We start from the raw sequence: 27,083 nt of genomic DNA, 5'->3' as shown, positions 1-27,083 counted from the left end.
GAAAAATATAGATAGAGAGTCTAGGAAAAAAATGCAGAAAACCTCAAAATGAGGGCATCAATAAAGCAAATAAAAAATTCCTTGGAAAATATCACCAGTAGGCTGCACTTTTGGATGGAAAATATCACCAGTAGACTGCACTGTTGGAAGACAGAGTCTAGGCAATGAAGAGAAGTACATATTCTTGAAAATAACATTGACCATGAAGAAAAGATGTTAAGAGATCATGAACAGAACTACCAAAAATTTTGGGATAACTTGAAAAGACAAAAAATAAAATTCATCAAAATAGATAACATCTTGGAGATGCAAGTCAAAAGAATGCAAAATTTCTTCAATTAAATAATGACTGAAATTTCCCCAAACCTAAAGAAGGTATTGGAAAATGAAACACAGGAAGCACACAGCAATCCAAAAATACAAAATTAGAGCAGAAACACATCAAGGCACATTAGGAATATGCCTTAAACAAAATAGTTATAGAACTCTAAACTCTTCCAAAATAAATGTCAAGTCACATTTAGTGAGCAACCAATTCAGATCTAAGCTAATTTTTTAACCCATTCCCTTAGAGCTAGGAGGTCTTGGAATAACACATACCAAGCTCTGGAGAAAACTGGATGCCATCCAAGAATAGTATACACTGCAAAACTAAGCTTCAGATGTGATGATGAAGGAAAAGCCTTCTATGATAAAAATAATTGAAAGAATACATAACTAAAAATTCTGCACTACAAAATATTCTAATATTTCATGAAGAAAAGGTGAAAACCAGTGAAGGGAGGAACTACACTAGAAGAATGCTCAATTAAAGAAAAACCTAATTCAAGTTAAAAATGGGAAATTAATCAAGAAGGTAGGGAATAAAACTTATTTCTCAAATATCATTGAATGTAAATGGCCTAAACTCATCAAAAAAAGACATAGACTGGCAGAATGGATCAAAATACAAGACCCATAATATGCTCCAAGAGACTCACATCAGAGGCAAAGACATCCACAGACTAAACAAAAGGATGGGGAAAAAACTTAGCATTCACATGGATCTCACAAGATAGCAGGGCTTTTCATATCTGATAAAGTTGCAGGATACAAAATCTACATCTAAAATCAATAGCATTTCTACACACTAGCAACAAACTCTCTGAAAAACAAGATCAATAAAACAATCTCATGTATAATAATTGTAAAGAAATTAAATAATCAGGAATAAGTGTAACCAAGAGAGTGAAGGTTCCTACATTGAAAACTGTAAAATACTGATGAAAGAAATTGAAGACAAAAATGAATGGGAACATATTCCATGTTTATCAATTAAAAGGACTAATTGATGTTGTTAAAAGTGTTCATACAAGCCAAGTGCAGTGGAACGTGTTTGTAATCCCAGTGACTTGAGAGGCTGAGGCAGGAGGATCACAAGTTTAATGCCAGCCTCAACAATGTAGCAAGACCCAGTCTCAAAATAAAATATTAAAAGGCCTGAGGATGTAGCTCAGTGGTAAAGTGCCACATGCTCTATCCCCAGCACCTACAAGATAGTCCACATTTTTTAGTCCACCCAAAGAATCTACAGATTTAATGAAATTCCCATCAAACCTATGATATTTTTCACATAAATAGAAAAATAGTCTAAAATAATGGAACCACAATAGATAACAAATAATCTTGAGCAAAAAGAGCGAAGTCAAAGTATCATACTACCTGATTTAAAAACTTACTACAAAGTTCTAGTAATCAAATAGGGTGGTGCTGCATAAATGCAGTCCCCCAGTCCAATGGGTCAGAACAGTGTGTAGCAATAAATACATGAACAGACAATCAATGGGTTTTCAAGAAAGATGCCAAGAACATACCTTGCATAAGAGTACAACAAATATAAGTATGAGCGCAGTTACAAAGAATTGCTTTTACCAAGACATGTCTGGTAACCAAGAAGTTAGTCAATCTTGCAGGCCTATATTTCCAGGTTCTCAGTGAATGTTATCAATGATGTCCTTTAAATGACTTAGCTCTTTGGAATTAGAATTACTATTACCAGTTAAGTTGAAACAACACATATTCCTAAGTTCCTTACAGCCCTTATGGTGTAATGGCAACAAATAATCAATGGCAGCTCTATTATCAAGAATAGCTTGATGATGCTACCTTTGTTCCTCATTGAGCATTGCAATAGCCTGAGAGGTATAATTAATATTTTTTACCATGGCACAGGCTAACTTCATGACTTTTTCATATGACCCTAGAGCCAGTGGAGGAATTTGCACTAAATAATATGTTAACACATCATACTCTGCCTTAGATAACAAAGTTACAGAGTCATCACAATTTTTATCAAGAGGAATGGCTCACTTATTGATTCTCTGAGAGGGATGGTGTCCTAAAAGATCATGAGACAAGGGTAGAAGTACAGTAAGTCTGCTAAGACAACAACATATACCATGTGACATATTGGCTGGACTATAATTAAATGTGTAAGGTCCACAGGAAAAGAACCAGCCAAAAGGAAAAGAAACATGTGCATATGCATAACTAACTAGTTCAGCAGAAAGAAGGATTTCTACATCCCTAAATTTCCTGCTAGAATTTTTAAATTCAGCACATGTCTCTGTTTGATTAATGGCCACTATGAGAGTCAGGAATTTCATAGTATTAGAGGGTTTTTCCCATGTAGGCTTATTCCACTCATAGCATTCTGTATAGGAAATACTTTTGTTGATGGCCGTAAACATTGTCATATTCCTTATCTCTTGGACAGGGTGACAAACAGGTAAAAGGTAAGATCCTAGCACCATGCTCATATGTGTATCTTGATGGATACAAATTTCTGAGGAATTAGCAATTTCTGCCAAAGAAACTGAAATACTATCATGAACACAATCAGTTAAAAAAGAAGATGATAGCACAGAGACATGAGCATTGGAATTAGCTGTGATAATAGCATGCACTAATAGGAATAATGTCACAGGCCCTGGATTGGCCTCCGGCAGCATCTGTTCTGCTTGATGCATCAGATTCTTCAAATCTCCCCATGTTATGGCATGATGTCTTCTGAAGCATGGGCATCTTGTTCGTTGTATTGGTCCTGGGGTGAATTGAGCATCTTCACCCTCAATCTTCAATTGCTCCATCTGTCTTGTCGGTGGTGTCATCTGCTTTTGTTATTGTTGCTGGTCTGATATTTCTTGCCAGTACCCAGATGGGCAATGTAGCCAATTCTGGAAAGACACAAGCAATACCTCGACCTTGGGTCAGAAGAGGATGAGGACTGTTCCATTCATTTGTCAAGGGATCTTTCCATCTAACCAATGGTAATGGTGATGGAGATGATAGAAGTGATCCCCAGGGTTTATAGGCAGGGGATATTCCATGCGAATCAAAAAGTTAAAAAATTTAAGGTAAATAGGGAAGATATTAATCTTTCTCCAGGGGAGGATGAGTTCCCCCTTTCCTTTTATATTTGAGCTTTCAAAGAATGATTTACATGTTCTATGATTGCCTGTCCTCATGGGCTATGAGGAATACCAGTAAGAATACGAATGTTGCATGATGTACAAAAATTATTTAAATTGAGAAATAACAAAACATGGCTCATTATCTGTATTCAAAGACCAAGGTATTCCTATTATCAAGAATGCTTCCTTTAATGCCTGAATGACATGTTTTGTTTTCTCACCACTTAAAGCAGTAGCATAAGTTTATCTTGAATATGTATCTATAAATACATGAACAAATTTTAATTTTCCAAAAGAAGGTAATGAGTGACATCCATTTGCCATAACTTAATTGGTTGTAGACCTCTAAGATTTACACCTTGAAATTTAAGAGGTTCTAAAGGCAACAAGGGTGCACATTTAGCACACATTCAGACCAAATGTTTGCATGAGGAAATAGTTAGATCTGGATACAAACGATGTAGAGAATGAGCAGATATGTGAAATCTACAATGTAGCTCTTTTGCATGTTGAATTGGAGAAGAATCTATGTACATCATTAATTTATCAATACTCTAATTGCCTTTAGTTAGAGGTCCTGGTAAGTTAGTATGTGAACTTATATGTTGAATAAGCCAAGGATTAGTTCAAATTTCTATTAGAAGCTTTAATGTGTCCATCGCTTGATCCAGCAGGCAAAAAGAAGGTCTAAGAGTAGAGTATGGGAGATTTTTTGCGACTTGAGTTGCATAATTGCAGTCAGAAAAGAGATTAAAATATTCCAGGTAAACCTCAAATGCCTTAATTATTGCTAATAACTCTTCTAATCGTGGTACTCCATTAAAGTTTTCCTTTATTACTCTTTGTTTTTTGTGGGTGATATCATTAATATTCCCAAACAAGTTCTATTTGCATCCATAAAAATTACTGTGGCTTCTGGCAAAGGTTTAGACTGAGGAAAAACTTGTTGAGTATCAATAGGTAAAGTGTTCAAAATTTGAAGAAGTTTGTCTTTAGGCAAATGATTTCTCCAGTAAATCCTTCCATCAATATTTCACAATTTAAATTGTTAGCTAGTAATGAGGCAAATTGATCATGTGAAAAAGGGAGAATTATAGTATTAGGTTCCCATCCATATGGAGAACATTATATTTTGTAATTTTTGAGCTAAGAGTAACAGTGTATGCACTCATGAGTGTATCTTAGACAATTTACTTCTAGCCAAATGTATCCAAATATAAAGTTTCTGATTGATCAATTAACCCTGTAGGAGTAGATCTTGTAGATAGGACTATACCCAGAAGTGGTCTGAGGGGATCATATCGTCCTAAGTTCAATGATTGAATTTGCTTATTTATCAATTTTCTGGTATCCTTAGCTTTCTTAGTCATAATTCTAAAGCTGTTACGATCAGATGAGTCTTCCAAAAAGCATAAATACTGGTTGTAATTGATTTATAGTGACTGGCAAGGCTTTACAAATCCAATTAATGTTTTCACATAATTGTTGTAATTCAGTGAAAGAATAGGAGTCTGCAATCTGTAACTGTGGCTCTAGAGGGTGCACTTTGTCTGATGCAACATACCCCCCAAAAAAGAGTAAATTGGCACCTTTTGGACTTTGATAGAAGCAATATTAAGGCCCAAATTTAATAAATTTTGATGTAGTTGGTTAAATAATTTATTTAATATGTCTGCATCCTGATATTCTATTAGGATATTGTCCATGTAATGAATTTTGTTTCATAATCCCTTCAATGATCTTGTCGCATGTGCCACATAATGTTGACACATTGTAGGGCTATTTTTCATCCCTTGAGGTAATACTGTCCATTGAAACCTCTCTGAGGGCAGACTATGATTAACTGTGGGAACAGTAAATGCAAAATATGGTTTATTTTCTGGGTGTACAGGAATCAAAAAGAAACAGACTTTAACAGCTATTATTGTAATATAACAATTTTTTGGTATACAGGATGGGTGTGGCAGCCCTGATGGTAAAGGCCCCATTTTTTTCATGTGAGCATTAATGGCTCTTAAGTCATGTAATAATCTCCATTTATTTTTAACTCTTTTTTGAACAATGAATATAGGAGTATTATGGGAACTAATAGAAGACTCAATATGACCAGATTTTAATTGTTATTCAACTAATAAATTTAAATGATTGAGCTTTTCCTGAGTTAATGGGCACTGTTCCACCCATAAGGGGACTGTAGTGTCCCATTGCAATTTTATGGGATCTGACTTAATAAGCAGGAGAGTGGCCTTTAGAATTGGGGGTATCTCCCACGTTGACCTGTCTTGTCATAAACAATTATATCATCATAGGAGGCTTTATCATCTGTGGCGATCACTGCATCCATACTTCCCAATAAATCTCTGCAAAATAAGTTGTTATGTAATCCTTCCACAACTAAAGGAGTAATTGAGCCTTTATTACCATCCATGTCCTCCCAAACTACAGGATATTTAAGTTTTGGGGAAGGTTGTAGTCCTCCTATCCCCTGAACATTAGGTCCTTCTTCTGTTTTTCATCCTATTTTGACATCTTCTTCCACTCTTAATAATGCTCTTAATAATGCTACATTAGCTCCTGTATCTATTATACCATTAAATGTTATTCCATTGATCTTAACTTGCATTCTAGGCTTATTGATTTGCACTGGAATTGTCCACATTACTTTTGGATTATTTGTCCCTCTCAACTGCGGGACTGAGGGCTGCCTTTATCCCCCAGTTTAAAGGCTTCCCCATATTATCTGATTTTGATCTATAGTCTCTAGCCCACTGAAAACCTTTATGACATTTTGGACATTTAGAAGACGGGATCTTCCGTGATTGACCTTGTTTAGGGTTTTTAGATGGGCGTTCTCTTGCAAACTGTCCCTTTCCTCCACAAGTGCAGCATATATTTAAGTCTTTCTCTGGAAACCTTCCCTTTACATCTAAGGAAGCAGCTAACACTTCTGCTAATGCCATAGCCTGAGTAGAATTTGTTCCTACACCTTCGCATGCTAACAACCAATCATCCATGTCTCCATTTCTAACTGGAGCTATTGCTCATAAGCATTCAAATGTTTCTCCCTTCAAATACCAGCTCTCTAAGTAGCTCTTCTGCCACTGCAGCTAGTTCTACCTTGTGATTAACTACATCTGTGGCTCTTGCCACAAAATCTGCCAAACTTTCATTAGGCCTTGGGATTAGCTTAACTAATGGCTTAGAATATTCCTTAGTAGGGACCTGTCCTAGAGCCTTGAGAGCACATGATCAAACCTGATCAAAATATTGGGCGGTCCCAATGCCTGTATAGCTAGAGGTATGTAAATTCCATTACCCTGTAAACAATCCATGTTTAAAGGGACATCAGTTGTTCTATTTCTTTCTGCTTGTTGTTCACATTGATCAATATAAGCAGCTTTCCAGAGTAAAAATTGCCCTCTAGGCAAACAGGCATGCATCAGCTGCATCCAGTCATAGGGACAGTTTAAATTCAGGCTAATTCAATCTATCATCTGATCAAAGTATGGAGATCTTATGCTGTCCTCCAGGGTGGCTTTTTTCAATGATTTTATGGTTTCAGGTGGTTGCAGATACCACCTTAGCAACCTTTGAGCATTTATTACAAGATTAGCTGGAAAGGCTTGAATTACATCATCATTAAGCTCCAAATACATTTTAAAAGATGATGCGAAGGGCCACACATTCAAACCTGCAGTAAGGTCTTTAGAATCACACGTTTTTGTAAAGTTTCTCACATGGGAACTTTCCTTTTTCACCAGAGGGAGCTCTCGCTTTACTCTTTTGCTTTGGATAGGGCAGAGGAGGCCATGAGGAATGTGGACAAACAGTTTTATCCACCGGGATTAATGACTTAGGAATATCCTGTTCTCCAGTTACTTGCGGAGAAAGAGGAGAAGCAGCTTGAGGGGGGCTATTCTTTACTATCTCCACGTGGTTCCCTCAGTCTTTCCTGGGCTGAACTACAGGTTTTGTTTCACTTTCTGCTATAGTCTGAGAGAGTAAAATTTCTGGATCTACATTCTCTGTCGAAACTCCCTTTAAGCAGGCATAAATTGCCATTATAGGATAAAATGATGCTGGTGAGACAAAACTTTCTCTCACTTCTGCCTTCCTAGCAACATATAAAACTTTTCTCCAAACTTCAGGCTCCCAGACCTTAGCTGCCGAAACCCAAGGAACTATTTTTTGAACCTTTTCCCAACATGCTATTAGCTCCTTTTCAGACACCTTAACTTGTCTGCTCCATAATAACTCTTTCAAAGCATTCACTTGAGGCTCCTTTGCTGGAGGAGGTAAATTACCCATTATAAAGGGTCACTTACCCCACCTGAAGAATGTCAGCAAGGGAGAAATGTCAGCAAGTCCCTGTTTGGATGCCACTTGTAGCTGTTCAGAGATGCATTTGCTGAGGGTGAGGATGAATGATGCCTACCCTACCTAGCCTTACCCAGCACACATTGGAGATTGAACTCTGAAGGCACAGATCTAATTTTATTTAGGGTTGCACAGAACATATATAGGCACATTATCCAATCAGGTTAACACGCTTGTTAAAGTATAACAGAGTCAGCCTGTAGGTGAACTATACGTCAAGGGTTGAGGTAATACAAACAAACCAAGTATGCCTAAGTAATTCTGCCCAGCAACAGGTCTGAAGAAAAGGACTGGGGGAATGCCAAGCTCCAGTGAAGGGCATGAGGCTAGGCAGTGCAGGTGCACTCACATCAGAGCTTTCTGTGATGCATGACAGAATGAGGCCTCCCCTCAGTTCAAACTCAGCCTCAGCAGCTGCAAAGACATGCATTCCTTGGTGAGTCTTTACCATTACCTCAGTTTCTCTGTTCAGGCTGTTTGACTTACTTAGACCATGGTGTCAGTGACTGTTGTCAGATTAGTTTGAGGAATGTTCCCTACAGATCATCTCAATAGATGCATAAAAACATTGATAAAATTCAACATTCCCTTAAGGCAAAAACTGAATAACCTGGTTGCACAAGAAATACCTCAACACAATAAAGTCTCTGTAAAATAAGTCAAATGCCAACATCACATTGAATGGGACGAATTGAAAGCAATCCCTCTAAAATCTGGAATAGAACAAGAGTATCCACTCCCACCATCCTTTTTCAATAACATTGGAAACTTTAGCCAGGGCAGTCAAACAAGAGAAAGAAATAAGAGGGATACACATAGGAAAAAAGCAAGAGAAGTTCCCTCTCTTTGCAGATGATATTATTCTAATAGCTGGAAATATCTAAAAAGTCCACCAAAAATATCTTAGAACCAAGAAATTTAGCAAAGTTGCTGGTTACATAATCAATATATAAAAATCAGTAACGTTCCTATATGTCATCAATGAACTCACTGAGAAGGAAACCAAGAAAACAATCCCATTCATAATTGTGGCGGGCGAAACCCGGGACCCAGGGTTATGCCACATGCTTCCAAAGATGGCAACTGGCAGAGAGTCAAATGGCGTGCTGAATGTGCCTTGAGAAAAACAGGAAGCATTTACCATTCGCTCTATGATAATTAGTCTTGCTGCCTAGTGTGTGGACAGATATATCTTACATGTATACTTGAGCTCGTGATCGCTTGACCTTTAATAGTATTGGATGGACATATCTGGTTACAATTGCATATGCATGAGACTGTTTATATATTGAGGGTGTTATCTGAATAAAGTGGAAGCTGCTTCATGAACTTCTAAAGAGTACATGTCGTTTGTCCCACTGGTCGGCGGCAGGCGGGAAGCAGCAAGTGGTGGCCCATACCGGGAATGGTGAGCTCTCAGGTAAGTAAAAGACAGTTTCGCTAGCGTAATTAATGAGAAGGTTTCCATATTTGAGGAAATGGTGGCCTTAAGGTTTTAATGGAAGATTCCCCTAGAGAGGGAATGTAATGAAAGACTGTCCCAAGAGACAGCGAAGGACGTCCTGTAGTGAATGAATATGTGTAAGGTGTTACCTTTTCTTGTTTTGTTTCTGTTTGTTGTTGTTGTGGTGTGTAAGGTGTTATTTATGTTACCTTTTCTTGTTTCATTTCTGTTTGTTTTTGTTGTGGCAATATGGACATTAGTTCATTTCTGTGTGACTTCCAAAAAACCAAAATTTCAAGAACAGTTAAGAGAAGGGGAAAAGATATTAGAAACTGTAAAAGAAGAACAATCAAGTCAAACTTCTGAAAGAGAAAGTAGATGTTCAGACCTCTGTACCTCCGCCAGAGCGGTATTAATTCCAGAGATGGGAGTACAACAAATACCAACTTTGGTTGTCAGCCCATTACCTAAAGGAACAGTGGGACTAGTTCTGGGGAGGAGTTCATCTGATTTAAAAGGATTAAATATTGTCCCTGGAGTTATAGACCCTGGTTTTACAGGAGAAATAAAAATCCTTGCTTCTTCACCCAGAAGTGTAGCAATAATAGCTCAGGGTGATCGCATAACACAATTGTTGGTCTTACCCAGCCGCCATGATCAATATCCATCAAAGAATATTATTATGGGAAATAAAGGATTAGGTTCTACTGGCCAAAATATGGTCATGTTAACATTGGATTTAAAAGATAGATCTATGACAAAGTTAGTGATAGAAGGCAAAAGTTTTGAGGACTTATTAGATACTGGGGCTGACAAAAGTATTATCAAAATTGCAGAATGGCCCAAAGCCTGGCCACTTCAACAGACAGATCAGACTTTAAGAGGATTGGGTATGGCTTCCAATCCTTACAAAAGTGCAGCCACATTAAAATGGAAGGTGGCTAACCAGGAGTTATGTTCTGATACTGCCTGATGTAATGCAGTTGCAGGCAATCCTCAATGGAATCCAAACATGCTGACAGGCCAAGGACCATATGAATGGCAAGGTAATCAGATTAATTTCCACCCTGGTGTGTATCAACAAGTTAACCCTCAGCTTTTAATCTATCATTATATGGATGATATTTTGCTAGCTCATAAAGAAAAACCTGTCTTAGAGCAATGTTATAATTCCTTACTAAAGTCACTGGAAAGATGGGGCTTACATAATGGCATTGATAAAGTACAAATGACAGACACCAAAAACTTCCTGGGATCTATCATAAATGCAACTATGGTTAAACCCATAAAAATTACCATTCATGTGGACAAACTTAGAACTTGAAATGATTTTCAAAAACTTTTGGGTGATATTAATTGGATTAGACCTTACCTTCATTTACCCACCTCAAGTTTGGGCCCCCTGTTTGATATTCTTAAAGGTGATTCTGACCCCCTTTCTAAGCGGGTGCTTACCCCTAAGGCTCAAACAGCTCTCAAGCTTGTTGAAACAGCTATGGAAAAGGATCGTCTTGATTGTATTGACCTAGCTAAGCCTTTATCATTCATTGTCTTGGCCACAAATAAGTTACCCACAGGAGTGTTTTGGCAAAAGTGTCCTATTCTATGGGTTCACATGAATTATGCCCCTAGCAAGGTCTTATCCTTGTTTACTGAATGTGTGACAGAATTAATCCTTAAGGCATAAAAAGTATCCCTTTCCACCTTTGGTATTCAACATGTCACAGGAATTCCCTATAATCCTACTGGACAATGCATTGTTGAGCATGCCCATTTAATGCTTAAAAACATGTTTTATAAACAAAAAGGGGGCATAGGGACATCATACTGATCCCCAAAAGACAAATTATCTGTTGCCTTGTTCATCTTAAATTTTTAAAATCTTGATTCTGAGGGCCGATCAGCTGCTGTCCATCATTCAGAGCCTAATAAAAAACATCTACCTCAAGTTCTCTGGAAGGACATTCTATCAGGACAATGGAAAGGCCCGGAACTGGTATTAATTTGCACCCCTGGGTCTGTTTGTGTTTTCCCACAGAACGCACAATCGCCAATTTGGGTGCCGGGGAGATTGGTCAAGGCCTCAACAGAGACCCAAAAACAGGAAGAAGATGAGGAGGCTTCTCCCGCTGATGGTGCTGGCGATTTCTCACCAAGTTAATGGAGGAGACTCACATGAACTCTGGGGGATAGTAAAGACGTGGCCCTATCCTGTACCCCTTACCAACTATTCTATATCCTCCTATTTTTACAACAATTGGCTACATTTTTCCAGTCTGCTGTTCAATGGGGAAAAGAATGGTTTGGGTTTTTGTCCGCGGGAGTTCTCTTGTGTGTTGTATCTGTTCTGTGCATACAGTATTTATACAAAATGCATATACATCAGTGCAGAGAAACAGCCATTATTCACCAAGCTCTCATCGCAATTGATGCTGGCTCATCCCCCCAAGTCTGATTAAATGTGCTAGACCAGTAGTCAAAGACGAGTAAGAATCATGGGGAGCTCATACCGACCTAAGACAGGAAATTAGGGCTAGAGCCTCATTGTCCAATGACGGGTAAGGATGTTGCTCTACCATGGACAACCTAAGACAGGCACAGTCTCCTTTATAAACAGAGAGGGGGAAATGTGGTGGGCAAAACCTGGGGCCCAGTGTTAAACCACATGCATCCAAAGATGGCAACTTGCAGAGAGTCAAATGGCGTGCTGAATGCACCTTGAGAAAAACAGGAAGCATTTACCATTCACTGTATGATAATTAGTTCAGCTGCCTAGCGTGTGGACAGATATATCTTACATATATGCTTGAGCTCATGATCGCTTGACCGTTAATAGGATTGGATGGACATATCTGGTTACAATTGCATATGCATGAGACTGTTTATATATTGAGGGTGTTATCTGAATAAAGTGGAAGCTGCTGCATCAACTTCTGAAGAGTACATGTCGTTTGTCCCGTTGGTTAGCGGCAAGCGGCAAGCAGCACATAAAAGACTAAAAAAATTAAAATAAAATTTCTACAAATAAGCTGAAGGAGGTAAAAGAGCTTTATAGTGAAGGAAGATATTGAAACTCCTACAAGATGGGAAGTTATCCCATGTTCATGGACTGGGAGAATGTTAAATGACCATATTACTGAGAGCAATCTACAGATTGAATGCAATCTCCATCAAAATATCAAGGATGCTCTATTCAAATCAGAAAAAGAAACCATCCTGAAATTCACAAGGAAGCATAAAAGACCCCACATTGCCAAAGCAACCCTGAACAAAAGTAACCATTGCCAACTGCAGCACAATACCCAATTTCAAAATATACTCTAGAGCCATAGTAACAAAATGGTGTGCTACTGGCATGAAAATAGACATGCAGACTAATGAGATAGAAGAATGGACCAAGGAATAAATGCACACATCTTCGATCATCCAATTCTCCACAAAGGCCAAACACATACACTAGAAAAAAGACAGACTCTTTCAGCAAATGATGCTGGGAACACTGGACCTCCACCTTCAGAAGATTGAAACTAAAACCCTGTCCCTCACCCTGCACAGAAGTCAACTCAAAATGGATCAAGACCTTAACAAAGACCTGAAATTGTGAAACTGCTAGAGAAAAACACATGAAGATACAGGTACAGATAATGACTTCCTGAATGGGACTCTGATGGAACAGAAAAGAAAAACAAGAATTCACAGATTCTTGTTCTCAAATTAGATAGCTTCTACACAGCAAACTGGACAATCAAGAGAGTGAAGAGACAGTCTTCAGAATGAGAGGAAAGCTTTGCCAGATGCTCCTCCCCGTGAGTATCCACAGTACATAGAGAACACCAAAAATCAACAACAAAAATTAATCCAGCTAATAAACGGGCAAAAGAGCTGAACAAACACTACTTGAGAGAAGAAGGAAAAATGACCAGTAAGTGCACAAAATATGCTCAATATCTTAGCCATTAGGGAAATGAACATAAATATTACATTGAGATTCCCTCTCACTCCCATCTTAATGGCTATTATCAAGAAAACAAACTAGGAGTCATGGTGCACTCCTGTAACCCTATAGACTTCAGAGGTTAAGGCAGGAGGATCTTGGGTTCAAGTTCAACATCAGCCACATGATGAGACTCTAAGAAACTCAGTGAGACTCCATCTCAAAATTTAAAAATTAAAAAGGAGTGGGGATGTAGCTCAGTGGTTACATGCCCCTGGGGTCAATCCCTCATACCAAAAAGAGAGGAGCAAAGAAAAAATATAGCAAGTGCTAGAGAGGAAGTGGGGGAAAAAAACCCTCATGCTCTGTTGGAGGAAATGCGAATTAATATAGCCACTATGAAAAACAATAAAAAATTTCCTCAAAAATCACAAGTAGATCTCTTACATAGTCCAACTGGACTCACCTTGGGAACATATGTTCAGAAATCAAAGTGTCCATACTGTAGAGAACCTGCATGATCCCCGTTACTGTAGCACTATTCACAACAGAGAAGTTGTAGGATCAGTGGGACACCCATCAGTGGTTGAATGGATAAAGAAAAGGTGGTCCATGATGGAATATTATTCTGCCATAAAGAAAAACAAAATCATGTTGCTTACAGAAAAAGAGATGGAACAGGAGATCATCATGTTTCGTGAATTAAGTCAAACTTAGAAAGGCGAGTATCACATGTTGGATCTAGAAGAAAAACAAAGACAACATGAAAATGGAAAGGGGACCATTAGGAAAGGGGAAGGAATTAGGGGAGTCAAGAGGGCAAGCTACCATCCAAGCACAATGTATGAACATGCAGATTTACCACAATGAAATCCATGGTCCTGTACAAAGAGTATGCAATAATAATTAAAATATTAACATATATAATCAAGTTCACAAATTATCTATTTTTTTGATAAATACTGGCTTCCACGGTGACATTCTAAAACAGCAAGAGAGAAGGGAAAGTTTCTTATGAAAAAGTTAATTCACGTACAAGAAGTGGGGGATGAGGTTGTGGCTCAGTGGTAGAGGGCTTGTCTTCCTAGTGTGAGGCACTGGGTTCGATCTTCTGCAACACAAAAATAAATAAAATGAAATAAAGGCATTGTGTTCATCTACAACTATAAAATATATTTAAAAAGGAAGAGATAATGGACTCAGCCACCACTGTAGTCCCTGACTGGTGAGGAGCTCAGTGAGTAACCACGCCTCTGGGTGAAGGTGCTTGAGTGTGGCAGACATCATCCATGTGCCACCATCTGCCTCAGAGGACTCAAGCCTGAGAACTTTTTGCCCAGGCACGGGGCCTGCTGGCGTCTTAGCAACCCCCAAATAAGCACAATGTGAGCACAATGACTCGCTGTGACTGGTGCATGAAAAGGCAGGATCTCCTACCACCTCAAGTGAGTCCATGCCAAGGCTGTTTTTACTCCTCTTCCCACAGATCCCATCCGTGCCTGTGGTCACCAACTTTATAACATTTTATGACTCTGTCCCCTCCAGATGCCACATCTCCACTGCCTTCCCAGGGGAGTTCTGCTCTCAAATATTCTTGTCAGGAAGAACCTTAGGAGGACCACAACCAACAGCACTGGTGCCAGAAGCAGTCCCCAAAAGCAGACCCTCTGACAGATCCTGGAATAAGCCACCAGCCACAAGGACACATTCCCAGTCTTTTATATATATATATGTATATATTTTAGTTGCAGACATACACAATACTTTTAACTAATTTGTTTTTCTATTTTCATTTCTATGTCTTCTAATTAGGGCTAAGGAACATAGCAGACACTTCACAGAAGATAAACAATCAATGAACAAACATATGAAAAAACAACTGTAGTAATTAGAGAAATGCAAATCAAACTGCTCTTCCATATCATCTCACTCCAGTAAGAATGGCAATGATCAAGAATACAAGCAATGATAAGTGTTGAAAAGATTTGGGGGGAAAATTACACTTATACATTGCTGGTGGGACTGAAAATTGGTGCAACCACTCTGGAAAACAGTATGGTGCTATCTTAGAAAACTTGGAATGGAACCACCATTTGACCCAATTATCCCACTCCTCAGTTTATACTTATAAGACTTAAAATCTGTATAATATGGTGAGGCAGCCACATCAGTGTTTATAGCAGTTCAATTCATAATAGCTAAGTTGTGAAATGAACCTAGATGCCCTTCAATAGGTGACTGGATCAAGAAACTGTGGCATATATACAAAATGGAATATTACTTTATTTATTTTTATGTGGTGCTGACAATATAACACAGTGTCTCACATGTGCTAGGTAACTGCTCTACCACTGAGCCACTCTCCAGGGCAATTTCCAGTCACTTTTATGTTTTATTTGGCGACATGGTCAAGATAATTTGTATAGGTTGACCTTGAAGTTGCAATCCTCCTGCCTCAACCTCTGGAGGTGGCAGGATTACAGGTGAGCACCACCATTCCCAGTCAGATAATTAATCTAAACAATGAAGATATAATTCTAAACCTGTTTTTTGGGGGGCATACTGGCAATTGAACTCAGGGGCACTCAACCTCTGAGCCATGTCCACAATCATATTTTGTATTTTGTTTAGAGACAGAGTCTCACCGTGTTGCTTAGTGCCTTGCTTTTCCTGAGATTGACTCTGAACTCGCATTCATCCTGCCTGAGTCTTCCCAGCTGCTGGGATTGCAGGCGTGCACCACCACAACTTGCAGCAGTAAAGTTTTTTTCTAAAAAATAGATTTTCCTTTCATTGTGTCTGCCTTCAACTTAATTGGTCACTAGTCTTATATTTGTGATTCCCTGGCTGGCATCCAGCTCAGTGGTAGAATGCTTGTCTAGCACATGTAAGGACTCTGATTGGATTCCCAGTGTCCTTAAATGAATATATGAGCCTTTCTGATTTCCTTCTTTCTGATTGCTTTAGATTTGTTTGATGTTCTTCTGGTTTCCTAATGTACACAGACTGTTGATGTGAGAACTTGCTCAGATGTTTTCTATAAAAATTTAATGCTACAAATGCTTAGCCAGAACTTCATAGAGGTGAAGTGTACCGATGTCTGCAAATTACTTTCAAATGATTCCATAAAAATATGCATACATAAGAAGAGTGGCAAACAAATGACACTAAATCTTACCAATTGTGAAGAACTACACAAGAATATTGTGGACTGCAGGGCATGGTGGTGCATATCTGGGATCCCAGCACTTCGGGGCTGAGGCAGGAGGAGTGAAAATTCCAGGCCAACCCCAGCAACTTAGCAAGCCCTCCATATGTTAGAGAGACTGCGTCTCAAAGTAAAACATTAAAAGGGCTGGAGGTTGCTCAGTGGTAGAGCATCCTGGGTTCAATCACAGGACCACAAACAAAAACTGTTTTGGCCTTCCACCTTTCTGTGGGTTTGAACTTTCTGTCCAGTCCCCAATCATAACAGTGTGGTATTGCACCTGTCCCATGCACAGCGGCCTGTGCCCTTGTTAGCTGAGCAGCCTGCAGGCAGGCACAGCCTAGAACCAGAACCTCAGCCAGGGTGCAGTCCCCACCTTCATTCTGGGAAGCAGCTGGAGATCCTTGGGGAATGGGGTAGGGGGCAGTGATGACCTCATGCTGCTTCCTGAAGCCTGGAGAGTGTGGAGTCCTCCTGTGGCCCATCCAGCTGTTGCTAAATGGCCTGGAAACCTCTGAGTTCCACAGCACCATCTCTGAGGTGACCTGTTCATGGAACTCTGTTCCACCAGGGAATGTCCCCACATGTGTGCACATGTGCAGGAGCACACACATGCAGACACACACGAAAGCCTTCACCCCATCAGCATCACCTGCAGTTTCTCACCTTAGACTGTTAGTCCTTTGTGGTAAATTGTCAGTTCTTCTAAGAGCAAGTGTCCTCGGGTGTTCAAACTGTGAAGCAGTGTGGGAAAGTGGGGAGGTCAGGCATAAGATGCCCTCCAAGGGCATTGGAGGTCAGGGTGCTTCAGGCATGGTTTTCAGGTGGTTGCTAGTCCCTGTGGATGGGAAGGCCAAAGGAACTGAAGACCCACAGTCAGGGCAGGTTCCCAGGCACGGGGACTTGAGCTCCTGTGCCCAGAGGGTAGTTTGTTGGGAGGGCGACCCCAACTCCCAAGAGTAAAAGTTAACAGCATGTGTGTTCCTGTGAAGACCATATGGACCCAGTGTGGGGCAAGGGTCTTCCCTGGGCCCTGGACCCAGGTCAGGGGCAAATTCTTGAACATCCCCTGCCACCTCCCATGATCAGCAACTGTCACCTAGTGAGGCAGCTCCATCACCATCCACCTGGACCAATCACATGAATTGGTCATTAACCTAGCCAGTGACTGGGACAGGAAATTCATTGAGGGGAGACTTCCTATACCTTCATGGGGCTCACAACTTGATCCTGTAGGGCTTTTGCTCATGATTCCCACAACTCCACCACAACCCCCAATAGGCCTTTGACTCTCTGGCCTCATCCAAGACCCTAGAGGTTCCTTTCTGCCCACTTCACTTACCTTAATCTTTGGTCTCTTCTTCAAGCCACATTGCAACAGACCATGCCTGGCCCCTATGGGGCCTGAAAACTCAACCTACACCTCCCCTGGCCTCAGTGTGATCTCTGCCCTGTGGGAAGGACCTAAAGGTCAGTAATAGAGAGAGTTATGGCCCCTTCAGCCTCAGGGTGGTCCCCTACATCCAGGAGCATCCCATGGACTTGGCATCCTTTGGGCTTTCCAACTACTGCGTGTGACAGTTTCTGAGCTAGGCAGTGGGGCACAGTGGTGGGAGAAACCAGTGCCCCAGCAGGAGAGGGAAAAACATTTCTGACCCCCAGAGCACAGGAGGAAGCTGCCCTGCAGAGAAACCAGGGAAGTGGCCTGAGGAGGTGTGTGCCAGGCCTGTCAGGATGGCAGAGGCTGCCACGAGATGAAGGAGTTGTCACTGCTGATCACAGGACCTCAAGTCAGGCTCCTCGGTGCCACTGCAGCCTGTCCTTCCAGAACAACTTCAGGGGATGGTCACTGCCTCATCTTGCCAGGGACAACCTCTTGGAAAAGTGGGGACCAGACACAGAACCTTGCGGGAGGATGGAGTGATGGAAGGAGAGAGAGGAGGGTGGCAGCTAGAGAGGGGAACAGATACCTGCAGCCCTTCTGCCTGGGACAAAAGTGACTTCTGGGGACACCCAAAAGGACCTCAGGAAAGATCTGCCCTCCCCTCTCCCTATAAGCAATAAAGAGGTGTGGTCTGTGCAGAGTTTAAAAACAGTAAGTAATGTATGAAAGGCCTATCAAATTCTAAACATCAGTGATAAAATATTCCTTCCCCTACTCCAATCCCCATACCATATGGAGCAACAGGTGCAAATTAGAAGTAACAACTGTTCTGGTTTCAAAATCTGTCTTTAGTTACATTTGATTTGTACTGATGGATACAACTCATGTCTGTTTCCAGTCTTGATATAAACTTTGCTTTTACAACCGAACTCCAGGTTCCACCATCAAGATGACTGGCATCAGCACCTAGGATACACACACATTGGCCTATGGACTTGACGTCTCTGGAACTGATTCCTCCTCCATAGGTCAGTTCTCACTTCACAGGACCCTGAAGACTAGGGGAATATCCACCATGCAGAGAGCAGGGTAAGGAGCAGGAACAAACTGGCTATTGCTACCTGGGAGACCACACAGAAATACCAGTGAAGGCTTGGTGGAGGAGGAGAGGCTGGAGAGTGTGATTGAACAAAGATGAGGACTGACATGGGTCAGGATGCACTCTACTGTCATGTATAACTAATTAGAACCAAATAAAATATTTTTAAAAGAATATACCTTTGAAATACATTGTCTGAAATATGTCCTTAACTTTGTAAAAAAAAGAGCTCCTTAGTACTTTAAGATACAGAGGTTTAAACTTTGGTTTACTTCAGTACATTAATATTTCAACTTAGGAACAAGCCTTAAATAACTTTAACTGATGGTACTAATTATGACAAACTTAGATACACAAATATTTGTGAGATTTATCCTCCACTAAACATACATGACATACTTAAGCATTCTAAAATTGTTAACTTTACCACATAAAAGACTTTCTTATCCAGAAACATTTCTTTTTCTTTCTACTTTCTATATTGCAATATATTTCCATACCTACAACACATGTATGTGTGTTCCCTTGCTGTTGACACCTTTTAAAAGTCATATTTTAAAAAATCCTCATAAAATTTCTAAATTTAGATAAATTAATCCACTTTAGTAAGAAGGAATACATATTTTATGGTATTTTAATTGAAACCTAACTGAAAATTTTTCTACCCTTTGTATATAAAATTATATCTGAAAGATTCTTAACTCTTAGTAACCTTGTTTTGAGTGAAGACTCAAAAACAAAGAATTCTCAAATATTTTCTACTTACCAATTTATGAAAACACATTCAATGTTTAAATTTATTACCTGCTGGAATTTAAGAAGTTAAAAGTTCTTGATTTTACATTTAGTAGTTGATGTTTTAGCATTTTAAATTTGTAAATTAATCAGAGGTCTCCTTTACAGAACATGTTGACAAGCATGATCCCATTTATGTTAAATTAAATTCACTCATTTTTATGTATAAAACTGGGTTATCAGAAAATTATACTTAATAGTATTATCCGTCTCTTTCCTATTGAAGAAAAGTTCAAGATGCAATGAATATTACATTTTAGACATTTAATAGAAACCAACACTCTATTGTCTGACCACCTAGAAAAACTTGTGAGTTAGTAATTTTAAAGACACCTTTACTCTCACCTCTTAATATAATTTAAGTGGAACTACTGTTTTAAGTTCCATGAACTAAAATGCATTTGGATCCATTTCTTATTTAAACTTTGATTTATGAGCGCTCATTTATCTATATGCCAGTTTTGATAACATGTGAAAGATATATGGAAACAAGCACATACATAGACCCAACCATACAATATACAGGCATGCACACATACATAAAAAAGACAGGAAACAGAGATCTAGAAGCCACTTATAGGTAGATCTCCACAGGTAAAAGGCAATGCTAAAAATGTTGATTAAAATCTCTATTAGACCTAACATATTAAAAATTAAATTGAGCCGGTTTCAAGATGGTGGACTAGAGGGTGGCTGCATTTCATGTAGCTCCAGGACTCAGGATTCAAAAGAGGAGATATTGAGAGACTTGGGATCAACTCAAAGCTGCCAGGTGAGTCTCTCCCGTTGGGGAGGCATGCCGGATGTGGCAATAGTCCCGGAACACAGGGAACTTTGTGAAGTAGAGTTGCCCAACGAGACACCCCTCACCCCACTGTGAACTTGGAGAACTGGGAGCATTTTAGAGGAGGCCGCTAGCACAGCGCTTTGTCTCGGAGCAACCACTGGGGCTCCATGCAGCTGTCCAGAAGTGGAGCTGCAAGACAAGATGTTTGGACTCAGAGCAACTGCTCCTGAACACCAGGGGGCTGCCCAGAGGAAGAGGAGGAGTGTGGTGGGTCGCTTGGTCTTGCAGGAACTGCACCAGAGCTACAGGCGGTTGACAGAGCAAGAGGTCCATGGTGAGTTGTTTGGACTCAGAGCAAACTCTCCTGAACAATGGGGGGACTGCCCAGAGAAGGAGGAGGAGTGCGGCAGGTCACTTGGACTTGGAGTGACTGCACCAAGGCTACGGGTGGCTGCCAGAGGAGAAGCTGCACGGCAAGCACTTTGAACTCAGAGTGACCACTCCTGAACACTGGGGTGCTGACGGGAGGGGGAGGAGGAGTGCAGTGGGTCACTTGGACTCCAAGTGACTGCACCAGAGCTCTGAGCAACTGCTCAGAGGAGTAGGTGAGTGGTGAGTTGTTTGTATTCAAAGTGATCGCTCCTGAACACCTGGGGGCTGCCCAGAGTAGGAGTGCGGCGAGTCACTTGGACTTGGAAGGACCGCACCAGAGCTCCAGTCAGCTGACCAAAGGAGGAGGAGTGCAGTGGCTCGCTTGGACTCAGAGTGACTTCTCCTGAACACCCGGGGGGCAGCCCAGAGGAGGAGGAAGAGGACAGCAGGTCACATGGACTCGGAGTGACTGCCCAGGGCTACGAGCAGTTGGTGGGAGAAGGAGGCACACCGTGAATTGCTTGGACTCCTAGTGACTGCACCAGAACACCAGGCAGCTGCCCGGAGGAAGAGACAAGTGGCAGGTCTCTGGGATTCAGAGCAACTGCATGGGGCTCCAGGTGGCTCCTAAGAGGAGGGGTCACATAGCCAGGTGATTATGTGCAGAGGAGGGTCCCAGGACCTAGGAGGCTTCTTGTTGGAAGAGATGCACATAGACACAATTAGGGGCGGAGCGAATGTTCCAGGACTGTGGGCAGATTCTCTGAGGAAAGGCAGCCTAAGGGGACTTGTCTGTGAAGGTTGAGGATCCCAGGCCCAGGAGGTAGGTCCGGGTCCCTGAGAACATTGCAGGGGAAGGCAGCCCAGCCCAGGAGGTAGTTGTGGATTGAGGAGAACCTCTAGGAGGGAAACTGACCAGCGAGACTTCCCCAACAGGTGAGTCTTACCTGCCGGATGAGGTTTTCCCACAAGGATGGAAAAACCAGAGACACAGGCCCAAACAGGTCTTGCCTCAGCCCACAGCCTAGATCCCCTTTGAATGACCATTGGTCAACAAGTGAGGCACCTCTGCCTACTAGCAGGGAATATACCCCAACTGAAGGCCACCACCCCTAGAGAGGCAGCTTCCTTGTGGACCACAACATTATCAACTTCCTCCAAGATTTCAGGCTACTGAAGGCTAAGAGGGGATATACTAGAAAACTTCAGGGACATTATAAGTCGATAGAGGAAATCTGCAATATCTTAATGATCCACTGATACCTGAACAATATGAGAAAACAAGGGAAGAAAATGCCCCAACCAAATCTAGATGTTACATCAATAAAATCCAACGACAGCATGGCAGAAGAAATGACAGAAAGGGAGTTCAGGATGTACATAATTAAAATGATCAGGGAAGCAAATGATGAGATGAAAGAGCAAATGCAGGCATTGAATGATGAGATGAAAGAGCAAATGCAGGCATTGAATGTTCGCACCAATCGACAGTTAAAAGTGCAAATACAGGAAGCAAAAGATCATTGGAATAAACTGAAAGAGATATTGAAAAAAACAAACAAACAGAAATTCTTGAAATGAAGGAAACAATAAACCAAATTAAGAACTCCATAGAAAGCATAACCAATAGGATAGAACACCTGGAAGACAGAACCTCAGGTATTGAAGACAAAATATTTAACCTTGAAAACAAAGTTGACCAAACAGAGAATTTGGTAAGAAATCATGAACAGAATCTCCAAGAATTATGGGATATCATGAAAAGTTCAAATTTGAGAATTATTGGGATTGAGGAAGCCTTAGATAAAAAAAAAAACAAAAGAATGAACAATCTATTCAATGAAATAATATCAGAAAATTTCCCATATCTGAAGAAAGAAATGGAAAATCAAGTTCAAGAGGCTTATAGGACTCAAATACACAAAATTACAACAGACCCACACCAAGGCACATTATAATGAAAATACCTAACACACAAAATAAAGACAGAATTTTAAAGGCTGTGAGAGAAAAGAACCAAATGTCATTCAGGGTGAAACCAATATGGATATCAGCAGATTTTTCAATCCAGACCCTAAAAGCTAGAAGGGCCTGGAACAACATATTTCAAGCCCTGAAAGAAAATGGATGCCAACCAAGAATCTTATATCCAGCAAAACTTACCTTCAAATATGACAATGAAATAAAATCCTTCCATGAAAAAACAAAAGCTAAAAGAATTTACAAAAAGAAAGCCAGCATTACAGAACAGTCTCAGTAAAATATTCCATAGAGACACAACCTTGTATTCTATCAGATCATAATGGATTGAAGTTAGAAATAAATGAAAGAGTAAAAAACAGAAACTACTCTAACACCTGGAGATTAAACAATATGCTATTATATGATGAATGGATAACAGAAGATTTTAGGAAGGAAATTAAAAAATTCTTAGAGGTAAATGAGAAAAAGAAACATCATATCAAAATCTCTGGGACACTATGAAAGCAGTACTTAGAGGAAAATTTATTTCATGGTGTGCATTCAATAAAAGAAGTAAAACTCAACAAATAAATGACCTAACACTACAGCTCAAAGTCCTAGATAAAGAAGAACAGACCAATAGCAAAAATAGTAGAAGACAGGAAATAGTTAAATTCAGAGTTGAAATCAACGAAATTGGAACAAAAGAAGCAATAAAAAAATTGACAAAATAAATAGTTGGTTCTTCAAAAATATAAACAAAATTGATAAACCTTTAGCCACAGTAACAAAGAGAAGACGAGAGAGAACCCACATCACTAAAATTTGGAATGAACAAGGGTATATTAAAACAGACACGATTTAAATAAAAAACATAATTAGAAGCTATTTGAAAATCTATACTCCAACAAAATGGAAAATTTCAAAGACATCAACAAGTTTCTAGAGACATATGAGTTGCCTAAACTGAACGAGGAGGACATACACAATTTAAATAGGCCAATTTCAAGTAATGAAATAGAAGAAGTCATCAAAAGCCTACCAACAAAGAACAGTGCGCGTAGATGGGTTCTCAGCTGAGTTCTACTAAACCTTTAAAGAAGAGCTCATTCCAAACCTCTCAAAGTATGCCATAAAAGAGAAGAGGAGGTAACCCTCCCAAACTCATTCTATGAAGCCAATATCACCCTGATACTTAAACAGGACAGAGACACATCATCGAAAGAAAATTTCAGACCAATATCCTTAATGAACAACGATGCAAAAATTCTAAACAAAATCTTAGCAAATCGCATACAAAAGCATATTAAAATGATAGTGCACCATGATCAAGTGGGTTTCATCCCAGGGATGCAAGGTTGGTTCAACATCAGGAAATCAATAAATATAATTCACCATATCAATAGACTTAAAGTCAAGAATCACATGATTATTTCAATAGATGCAGAAAACGCATTTGATAAAATACAGCACCCCTTCATGCACAAAACATTAGAAAAAATAGGGATAGTGGGAACATTACTTAACATAGTAAAGGCCATTTATGCTAAGCCCATGGCTAATATCATTCTAAATGGTGAAAAACTGAAAGCATTCCTCCTAAAAAACTGGAACAAGTCAGGGATGCCCTCTTTCACCACTTCTATTCAACATCGTCCTTGAAATACTAGCCAGAGCAATTACACAGACCAAAGAAATTAAAGGTATTCAAATAGGAAAATAAGAACTCAAACAATCCCTATTTGCAGATAATATGATTATATACTTAGAGGACCAGGAAATTCCACCAGAAAACTTTTAGATCTCATAAGTGAATTCAGTGAAGTAGCGGGATATAAGATCAATGCTTATAAATCTAATGCATTTTTATACAAAAGTGATGAATCTTTGGAAAGAATAATTAGGAAAACTACCCCATTCACAATAGCTTTGAAATAAAAAAAATACTTGGGAATCAATCTCACAAAAGTGGTGAAAGACCTCTACAATGAAAACTACAGAACACTAAAGAAAGAAATTAAAGAAAACCTGAGAAGATGGAAAGATCTCCCATGTTCTTGGATAGGAAGAATTAATATTGTCAAAATGGCCATGCTATCAAAAGTGCTATACAGATTCAATGCAATTCCAATTAAGATCCCAATGAGGTACCTTACAGAAATAGAGCAAGCAACCATGAAATTCATCTGGAAGAATTAAAAAACCCAGAAGAGCTAAAATAATCCTTAGCAGAAAGAGTGAAGCAGGTAGTATTGCAATACCAGATATTCAACTCTACTCCAAAGCAATAGTAACAAAAATGGCATGGTATTGGTACCAGAATAGAAAGGCAGATGAATGGTACAGAATAGAGGACATGGACACAAACCCAAATAAATACAATTTTCTCATACTAGACAAAGGGGCCAAAAATATGTAATGGAGAAATGGTGCTGGGAGAATTGGAAATCCATATGCAACAGAATGAAACTAAACCTGTATATCTCACCATGCATGAATCTAAACTCAAAATGGATTAAGGACGTTGGAATCAGACCAGAGACCCTGCAGATTATAGAAGAAAAAGTAGGTTCAGGTCTTCAACATGTCAGCTTAGGACAAGAGTTCCTCAACAGGACTCCCAAAGCACAAGAAATAAAAGCAAGAATCAATAAGTGGGATAGATTCAAACTAAAAAGATTTCTCTCAGCAAAGGAACCTATCAGCAATGCAAAGAAAGAGCCTACAGAGTGGGAGAAAATCTTTGCCAATCATACTTCAGATAGAGCACTAATCTCCAGAATCTATAAAGAACTCAAAAAACTCTACACCAATAATGCAAATAATCCAATCGACAAATGGGCTAAGGAAATGAATATACATTTCACAGAAGAAGATCTACAAGCAATCAACAAACATATGGAAAAATGTTCAACATCTCTAGTAAAAAGAGAAATGCAAATCAAAACCACCCTAAGATTCCATCTCACCCCAATTAGAATGGCAATTATCAAAAATACAAGTAACAGCAGGTGTTGGGGAGAATGTGGGGAGAATGGTACACTCATACAATGCTGGTGGGGTTGCAAATTAGTGCAGCCACACTGGAAAGCAGTGTGGAGATTCCTTAGAAAACTTGGAATGGAACCACCATTTGACCCAGATATCCCACTTCTTGGCCTATACCCAAAGGACTTAAAATCAGCATATTACAGAGATACAGCCACATCAATGTTCATAGCTGCTCAATTCACAATAGCCAGATTGTGGAACCAACCTTGATGTCCTTCAATTGATGAATGGATAAGATACTGTGGTATGTATATACAATGGAATATTACTCAACCATGAAGAATGATAAAATTATGGCATTTGCAGGCAAATGGATGAAATTGGAGAATATCACGCTAATTTATAAGCCAATCTCAAAAAAAAGGACAAATGATCTCACTGATAACTGGATGATGACACATAATGGGGAGTGGGAGGGGTTAGTGTTAGGGTTAGAGTTAGGGATAGGGAGGGGTGCAAGAATGTAGGAAGGAAGGACTGTATAGAGGGAAAAGAGGGGTGGGAGGGGTGGGAGGAAGGGAAAAAGTAACAGAATGAATCAAACAACATTACCCTATGTAAATTTATGATTACACAAATGGTATGCCTTTACGCCATGTACAGAGAAACAACATGTATCCCTTTTGTTTACAATAAAAAAAGGAATAAAAAAATTAAATTGAGCCTATCAGACCTTTACATTATTACTTACACATAGGGTAGGCTGTACAGTAGGAAATATTAGATGTAAAGTCAGAGATCCATGATGGATACTGAAATTAAAGGTTCAGGTGGTCACTTTTCTTTGATTGATTTCAGACTTATTTCCAATATCTCCATGTCTAGGTCATTTTAGGATTTTGTAAATAAAGGTTTTTCAAGTTACTTGAGAGTCAAGCTTTGAAAAGTTGGGCTCTAAATAAAGAGTATAAAATCCTCTAGAGTTAGATTAAAGAACACTGATCAGCAAAATATATTAATTTATGCATCTAGGAACAAAAGTGAATCACCATAAAACAATGACCTCAAAAATACAGAAAATTTTAAAAGAGGAGTTCTAAAAAACTGACTCAGCTGTAATTACTTTAACAAAATCAGCATGTAGAACATTTTTACCAGGTCAGAGTTCACTTTGTGGTCAGATTAGATAGTTAAGAAAAGGGTCAATCCAGTATTTAAAAAATGTGAGAGTCCTAAATGGTCAAAAAAAGAAAATGTGTATATATGAGATAATTCCAT

The 27,083-nt window shown here is 39.6% G+C and overlaps 1 pseudogene; it reads left to right on the top strand.

Moving 5' to 3' along the window:
- The first annotated feature begins 9,234 nt into the window (after positions 1 to 9,234).
- LOC124975492 (40S ribosomal protein S4, X isoform-like) overlaps positions 9,235 to 27,083 on the top strand; it is a 29,126-nt pseudogene continuing 11,277 nt past the window's right edge.

The sequence above is a fragment of the Sciurus carolinensis genome, unplaced genomic scaffold, assembly GCF_902686445.1.
Source record: "Sciurus carolinensis unplaced genomic scaffold, mSciCar1.2, whole genome shotgun sequence".
Lineage (NCBI taxonomy): Eukaryota > Metazoa > Chordata > Mammalia > Rodentia > Sciuridae > Sciurus > Sciurus carolinensis.
Note: the sequence above shows the minus strand (reverse complement) of the source record. Positions and strands in the feature narration are given on the sequence as shown.